The sequence below is a fragment of the Cricetulus griseus genome, chromosome 3, assembly GCF_003668045.3.
Source record: "Cricetulus griseus strain 17A/GY chromosome 3, alternate assembly CriGri-PICRH-1.0, whole genome shotgun sequence".
NCBI classification, from domain to species: domain Eukaryota; kingdom Metazoa; phylum Chordata; class Mammalia; order Rodentia; family Cricetidae; genus Cricetulus; species Cricetulus griseus.
Genome location: NC_048596.1, coordinates 88,693,324 through 88,702,052, shown reverse-complemented (window position 1 = coordinate 88,702,052; position 8,729 = coordinate 88,693,324). Strand labels below are relative to the sequence as shown.

General features: G+C 40.2%; 1 pseudogene; it reads right to left on the bottom strand.

The window, feature by feature from the left end:
- Positions 1-1,971: 1,971 nt before the first annotated feature.
- On the bottom strand, positions 1,972-2,170 carry LOC100766325 (annotated as a pseudogene).
- Positions 2,171-8,729: the final 6,559 nt, after the last annotated feature.

Sequence of the window (8,729 nt, the reverse complement as noted above, 5' to 3'; positions counted from 1 at the left end):
ATAACTGTAGCCTCATAAAAAGAGTTTGGCAATGTTCCTTCTGCTTCTATTGTGTGGAACAATTTAAGGAGCATTGGAATTAACTCTTCTTTGAAATTCTGGTAGAATTTGGTGTTGAAACCATCTGGCCCTGGACATTTTTTTTTTTTTTTTTTTGGGATTGGGAGACTTTTAATGACTGCTTCTATTTCCTTGGGTGTTGTAGATCTATTTAAATTGTTTATCTGTGGGCTGAAGAGATGGTTCAGCAGTTAAGAGCACTGACTGGTTTTCCAGAGAACCAGGGTTCAGTTCCCAGAACCCGCATGGAAGCTTGCTGCCGTCTATAACTCCAGTTCCAGTTCCACTTTCACAGGGACATACATTCAGGCAAAACACCAATGCACATAAAATAAATTTTAAAAACTGTTTTTCTGGACTTGATTTAATTTTGGTATGTGATACCAATCCAGAAAATTGTCCATTTCTTTTATATTTTCCAATTTTGTGGAGTACAGATTTTGGAATGATTCTCTGGATTTCTTCAGTGTCTGTTGTTATGTCCCCCTTTTTGTTTCTGACTTTGTTAATTTGCATATCTCTCTCTTTCTCTCTCTCTCTCTCTCTCGGTATTTCTCTCTCTCTCTCTTTTGGTTAGTTTGGATAAAGGTTTGTCTATCCTGTTGATTTTTCTCAAAGAACCAACTATTTGTTTCACTGATTCTTTGTATTGTTTTCTTTGTTTCTATTTTATTAATTTCAGCCCTCAGTTTGACTTTTTCCTGTTGTCTACTCCTTCTGGGTGAGTTTGCTTCTTTTTGTTCTAGAGCTTTTAGGTGTGCTGTTAAGTTGCTACTGTGAGATTTCTCCAAATTCTTTATGTAGTGACTTCTAGCTTTAAGACATGGTGATTCCAATAAGATACAGGGGGTTATTCCAATGTTTTCATATCTATTGAGATTTGCTTTGTGACCAAGTATGTGGTCAATTTTAGAAAAGGTTACATGAGGTGCTGAGAAGTAGGTACATTCTTTCGTGTTTGGCTTTGTCATGGAATATCTTGTTTTCTCCATCTATGGTGATTTAAAGTTTTGTTGGGTATAATAGTCTGGGCTGGCACCCATGGTCTCTTAGTGTCTGCAAAATGTCTGTCCAGGATCTTCTGGCTTTAAGAGTCTCCATTAAGAAGTCAGGTGTTATTCTAATAGGTCTGCCTTTATATGTTAATTGGCCTTTTTTCCTTTGCAGCTCTTAATATTCTTTCTTTATTCTGTATACTTAGTGTTTTGATTACTATGTGGGGAGGAGACCTTCTTTTGGTTCAGCCTATTTCATGTTCTGTAAGCTTCTTGTATCTTCATAGGCATGTCCTTCTTTAAGTTAGGAAAGTTTTTTTCTATGATTTGTTGAATATATTTTCTGTGCATTTGAGCTGGTATTGTTCTCCCTTTTTTATCCCTATTATTCTTAGGTTTGGTCTTTTCATGGTGTCTCAGATTTTCTGAATGTTTTGTATTAAGAATTTGTTGGATTTAACATTTTCTTTGACTGATGAAACTATTTCTCTATCCTATCTTCAATGCCTGAAATTCTCTCTTCCATCTTTTGCATTCTGTTGGTGATGCTTGCAACTGTAGCTCCTGTTCATTTACCCAAATATTCCATTTTCAGAATTCTTTTGGTTTGTGTTTTCTTTGTTGACACTATTTCAATTTTCAAGTCTTGAACTGTTTGGGGTTTTTTTCCCCCTTGGCCTTCTTTAAGGGATTTATTGATTTCTTCTGGTTTTTGTCTTTTCCTTGATTACTTTAAAGGAATTTTCATTTCCTTGTTAAGGGACTCTATCATCTTCATAAAGTTATTTTTGAAAGGCTCTATATTTTTATTACTAGACAAACCATTCCCAACTTAAATATGACCAAGTTTCCAGGTTAAAAATGTTGAACTCCATCTGGTAGCATAGATTGCATTGACCATGATTCAGTATAAACTCTCAAGTCTTGCCATTGATTGTGCGAATCCTTACAGGCCCAGCTTGGTTCTCCTCCAGTGTCTTCTCTTGGAGTTGTACCTGATTTTGTTACCAGTTTTCATCTGAATCCACTGAGGAATAGGACCACTTTGCTTTTGTTTCTTGGCCAGGAATCATTTGATACTGAAAGTATTGTGAGAAGACATGGTGAGAAGCCAACTCAGGGGTATGATGCACGATGGCAGATGAAAGGAGAAGAGCTCATGAAGTTATTTTTAAGGTTGCTTTCTTCTGCTTCACCTGCATTGAGATGTGCAGGTCTTGCTACTGTAAAATGACTAGGGTCTCTTGGTGCCATATTGCTCTTTATATTGTTGTATTCTTATACTGCTATCTACCCATCTGGGTTTGGGATAATTATAGACACAGGTGTTGATTCTTGTGATGTGTTTGTTGAATGGGTCTTGTTCCTTTATTGTCTGCTTCCTTTATTGTCTTTTGGCCTAAATAGCCAAGGGTTCTTGTGATTGGCTGGTTGTGAGGTTGAGTAGGGTTGTCTCAGCTGAAGTTTGTGGAAGTTTGGGTGCCTAGATCCAGGGTATCTTCTAGTTCTTCTGTCTGGTGTTGACATTACTTGTGCTTATGGGGTCTGTTCTTCCAACTGGTGTGGGTTGTGCCTGTGCCTATAGAGTCTGTTATTCCTCCTGGTGTAAGATTTCCTGTGCCTTTTCTTCCAACTGGTATGGATGGTGTTTGTGCCTATAGGGTCTTTTGATGTTGCTGAAGAAGCCTGTTCACGGTAATGCTCTTCTTACCGTGCACGGTGTTTGTGCCTCTATGGGATGCTCTTTTTCCAATTGGTACAGGTGGTGCTTGTACCTATAGGGAATCTTCCTCCAATTGGTGCAGATGGTGTCTGTGCCTCCAAAAGCCACTGTTGACCACCTGCAGGGGCTCTGATTTCAATCGGTGCAAGTGGTACTTGTGCCACTAGGGACTCCTGATCTTGTGGGGGATGGTTGGCCAAGAGGTTCAATGAGTTTGGGGGGCAGACTGGGTCTTGTCTTGTAGGTTACAGAGATCCATGGGTGGTGGTGGTGGTGGTGGTGGTGGAATGGCCTGCCAGCAAGAGTCGTATCTGCTAAGTGGCTACTGGGTCTGAGATCTATTTTTCTTCTCTTTTATGAAACTTTTTATCAGTTTATTTCTTTTATTTGCATGACAATATAAATAGCAATGGCAAGAGTCAGCATTCCTGTCTAGTCTTGGTTTAAACTGAAATAGGTTTACTACATTACCATTTGAGATAATATGTGCTATTCACTTTGTCTTGTTGTTTCATTAGGAATAACCACTAAGTTTAATCAAATGTCTTTTTGATTTATATGTTTTCTCCTTCAGTGCATAGATTAATGACAGATTCCCACTATTAGCTTATATGAGCATCCATAGAAAGGCTACCCTTGTTTACCTACTTCCACAATGCACTGCTACAATCATCTGTTAGCATTGTGTTTAGGGAGTCTTCATCTATGTTCACATCTACTGTGTACTAGACTATTTTATGAACATTGGGACTGCTATTCTTAAACACAAATCTCCCTGGCCCTGTTGTCTCTTTAATCACAGCTTTGTAATCACATTTTAACATCCCAAAGTGCAACTGGTCCATTCACAGCTTCCACTTCAGCTTATCCTTTTAAGAGGGTTACAGTTTGCTAGGAAACCAACTGTTTTCCAATGTTTTTCCATAGAAATTTGATTAATGTTCCTTAAAATTGCTTTAACCTCTATCATTTCTGGAGTCACAGACTTTATTCTCATTTATCCTTTAATCCCAGAAGCAAAATTTGAACTTCAGTCTTTCCAGTTCCCAGTCTAGCTCTCATGCTGCTCCCATACTATAACCTCTGAGTGATTAAAGCTAAATTTGTAAATTATTTAGCTTGTGAATTTGGCTTGATTTAAAAAATTGATCAATTGAGGAAAATTAATTTTCATGTAATTAAAAGTATTCTAACTTTTATTTTAAAATAGCTGTCTTGGCATAAGTAGGATCAGCAATAATATATTCATGCTGAGCAAATCTTGAGGGAATTTGGACTGTCTTCATTTAACAGATAGATTTATTGCTCCCCTCATTCTAAAACTGTTTTTGACCAGCACCAATAACTTCTGAGAGAAAGAAAGAAAATCCTCTTTATTTGAGACTCTGAGCATTATTTAATTCTTGAAAATGGTATTCAAACTAGCATGAGATTTCACTGGGTTTAATAAAATACTACCTAATTAGGAAGAAGCGCTCCTAGTATCTCCAGAGATGTATTAATATCATTAAAAAGAACATATGCTTGGAAGTTGCATGTGCATTTATAATTTTGGTCCCTGCTGAATGTGAAACACTGTTTAATTAAGATTATTACTATCTTTAAACCATTTTCTCAAAGGAAATGTTCTTCATTCTAAGCTACGTATCTTCTCTGAAAAAAAAATACTTTAAAAGAAATCTTCAGACTGCACAAGTATATAGGTTCTGATTGTGTCCTAAGGAAGACTTCCTTTACTTCTTATTATACCTCTATGCTATGATATTGCACATATTCCCTTTTCTTTGTGAAAATTCTTTAACAATACTTCTTCACAAGTGAATTGGGTAAATACACCAATTTCCCAATAATTCAGACATTTAAAAAAAAAGAGGTGCTGGGGAGATGGTCTATCTGGTAAAGTGCTTACTGTTCAGGCATGAGGACCCCTAGTACACACATAAAAGCATGGTAGGTAACGTGTACTTGTGACCCCAGAAATGGGGTAAGAAGAGTGAGGGAAGGGACAGAGACATGAGGATTGCTGGAACTCACTGGCAAGGAAGCCTAGCCCAACTGATAAGTGCCAGATTCAATGAAAACTCTGTTTCAAAAACAGAAGGTGGAAAGCAATTGAGGAAGATACTCAGTGTTAACCTGGGTCCCTTGGCATGTGACCTCATTTAGAAATAGACAAGTTTCAGTTATAATTACTGAAGATACTGAGGATGAAGTCATATTGGAATAGGACTGGTGACCTTGTAAAAAGAAAAATTTGTGCCGACATGTGCATGAGGGAAATGTCAAATGACTGGTGTCACATACCAAGATGATGCAGCCAGATGCCAAAGATTGCCAGAGATGAGCAGCAGACCCTCACAAGAAAAGATAATGGCATGGAGAAGATGCTGTCTCCTTCAAATTTGAGGGACACTTTAAATCTAGATTTCTAGCTCCCAGAACTTCAGAACAATCAATTTTCATTACATTAGTCCAGCTTGTGGTACCCTGTTACCTGCCAAGCCAGCTGATATACTCACATCACAAAGTTAAAGGAATCTCCTCTAACCTTGGCTAATGTGGGAAATTACCAATATGGAGCCAGGTAAAAATACAAGGGAATTTAATAGGGAAAAGCCTTACTTACAGAGTAACCTAGCCAGCCAGCAGGCAGCAGTAAGTACACCAAGCTGAACATGAAAGCAGGCATGGCTACAACATCCCCTACACTTGGCCACATGGGCTGCTTAGCACAAAAGACAACAGGAGCTACCTGGACCCCACTGCTGCAACACCACATTCCAGCAGCCTCTTCCAGTGCTTCCTCCTGCCATCCTTCACTCCTCTTCCTCCATGTCATGAAAAGGTCAGTGCCTCAATGTTTACATTTAACGTTTTTTCCATTACTAGTAGTAACATTCTGAATAACTAGTTTTTATGAAGCACTTATAGACCCAACATCCTTTAAATAGCACCTGATTTAACATTCACAATCCCCTTGGAACAAAATGTTATTTTGTTACCCCATCTTACAGATGATAAAACTGTGGCTTAGCATGGTTAAGTAACTTGTGCACACAAAAAGGAAATAGCAAAGCCAGGAATCAAACTGGACCATTGGGTTCCAAGCACGAACTCACTTTTGTATTGCCTCTTACTATTTCTCCACAGACAATACACTCCCTTTGCCCCTCTGAAGTCTTACCAAGTTCCATTACTTTTCTCCTCAGTCCAAATGATACTGCAGACTCTGCCTCACAGCTATTTCCCCCCATAGCTCAACTCTGAACTTCTTCCCAAACATGGTGTTCGTCTGTCCAAAATGGAACTTCTTCCAAATATGCTTTGCCTCTGTGCTCCCAAGTGATTCCTCAGGCTACCTAGCCACCCATGCTTGGAAACTTCACACATTTATTCATTTCTGTCCCTTGTCCCTTTCTATGATCATTCATATTAATTCTATTCCAAGACATTTCTCTAGGTTTCCTTCTTGCCATTCTTCTTGGCTAAATGGTACTGATAGATACTGAGCATCCTGTCCTCCCTCTCATCCACTCTCAAAGTCCCCCCCCCAACACTATCTTCTCAGCTTGCTCAGGTTGGGTCCAGGGCCTTAGGGAGATAGCTATCATGAAGACCTGAACTTGATCCCCAGAACCCATGTGAAAAAGCAAAGTACATGCCATGTGCTTGTAATCCTAATGCTGGAAGGAAACAGGCAGATCCCTGGGGCTTTCTGGCCAACTAGATTAGCCTATTTGGTGAGCTTCAGACCAGTGAAAGATCCTTTCTCAATCTCCAACGTGTATGGCACTTGAGAAACAACACCTGAGGTGATTGTCTAGCCTCCATCCACATCTAGTCTCCTACACACACACACACACACACACACACACACACACACACACACACACACACACACACACACAGAAATAAAGACTTCAGTTCAAATTCCTTATACAGACAAAGATCTACCCCAGTCCATATATCAAACAAAACTTCCAGAAGTTCCGCATACAACAAGGCTTTCTCACTAACAGTTCCCAGGCCATACCTCCTGCATCTCTAATCCTTTCAAGCTTTGTTCAAAAGTTTCCCTCTAAAACTTTACCTCAGGTGTTGAGTGAATTATGGGTATCTCTCCACCCTGTGAACTTACTGCACATGATGGTCATGTGAGTCAGTGTGGTTCTTTGCACTGATTCAGTTGTTTGTCTGTATGTTTTATAATTCCCATGATTTGTCGAGGTCCTGCAACACTATGATTCACCTTGGCATTTACCAAAGCACTTAACACAGAATCTAGTGTGGGGCAGCTACTTCTGAGCTTAATTTTTAAAGGCTCTATTAATGTATTAGCCAATCTGACTGTCAAACTACTCAAAATTTACAGAGGTCAGAGCAACTAAACCTTTAAAGTACATTTGAATAACCAAACGGACCAGGTGACCTGGCTCACCCAGGTACCTTGAAGGTCTAGCCAAAGGTAGTCATTATACACTGCAATCCTGTGGGGAGAACTCTAGGCTAGGCCATCCCACTGGCACCAAACCCCATTTCTCATCTTTCCCACCACACCCTGGAAGATAAGGACATGCCATTATACTTCTTTATCGTACAGGCTACAAGATGCTAGCTAGGTAGAGGCCTGAACCTCTCTAGCATGATAAAAAGATAACTGGTGCCAAATTACTCCAAACTTGTCAGATTACATTTGCCTCGCTTGCTTGAGCTACTACTGTGCCCAGAGGCCACCATCAGGAGGCTCCAGTGTGTCCCTGAAATCTGGGTTCAGGGAAAGTTCAGAATCCTGTGAAAGACTTGAGGAAAACTCCAAAGTCTTAAATCATGAGAATATTGGCAATCCCCACTGATCCTTCATACAGAGAACAGCCAGAGGGGGGTCTGGGAACAAGTTGCTATCTTATCCCTGTATATTTGAGAGTCCTGGGGTAAGGATGGTGCCATTCTCAAGGCTTCTAGATGGCACAGAGAATAAACTAAAACAGAAGAACAAATGATTGAAAGCTGGAAGTTTGACTTTTTAACCCAATCTTTTTTTCCATTTTTTTATTTGAATTAGAAACAAGATTGTTTTACATGTCAATCCCGGTTCCCTCTCCCTCCCCTCCTCCCCTACCACCCCCACCCCACCCCTCCACCCCTGCAACTAAAACCCTACCACCTATCACATACCCTTTCTGCTCCCCAGGGAAGGTGAAACCTTCCATAGTGGGTCTTCATAGTCTGTCATATCCTTTGGGATAGGGCCTAGGCCCACCCCACCCCGCCCCCCCGTGTGTCTTGGCTCAGGGAGTATCCCTTTATGTGGAATGGGCTCCCAAAGTCCACACCTATGCTAGGGATAAGTACTGATCTACTACAGGAGGCCCCATGGATTTCTGAGGTCTCCTCACTGACACCCACGTTCCTGGGTCTGGATCAGTTCCATGCTGGTTTCCCAGCTATCATCAGTCTGGGGCCCAAGAACTCCCCATTGTTCAGGTCATCTGTTTCTGTGGGTTTCACCAGTCTGTTAACCTGATCTTCTTACTTCCCATTAAATAAAGCAAGTCTAGAAAGCAAGTCTAGAAATACATTATCTCCACCATCTACTACACAATGATAGTGCTATAGGCATTAAAATTGCTGGCAAAGTAGGTAGAATTTGTTAGGCACATGTATATACCTGTAAATATGTATATGAAGTATTTGACCTTCAAGCTGCCCAGTGATGAATTATGATTATTAGGAAACAAAGGTTCAGAAGAAATAGTAATATCCAAAGGCCACACAGCTTTGAAATGTCCGTCATTCTAAGACAACAAGGAGAGTAAGAGAATAGACAGTTTCAAGGGAAATGAGGTATTTATAGAGGCCCACGGGCAGCTGCACATTCCTGGATAATGAGACAAGAAACCAGTGGAGAAGCAAGCTGTACTGGGAGCCATATTAGGTGACTGACTCTATCT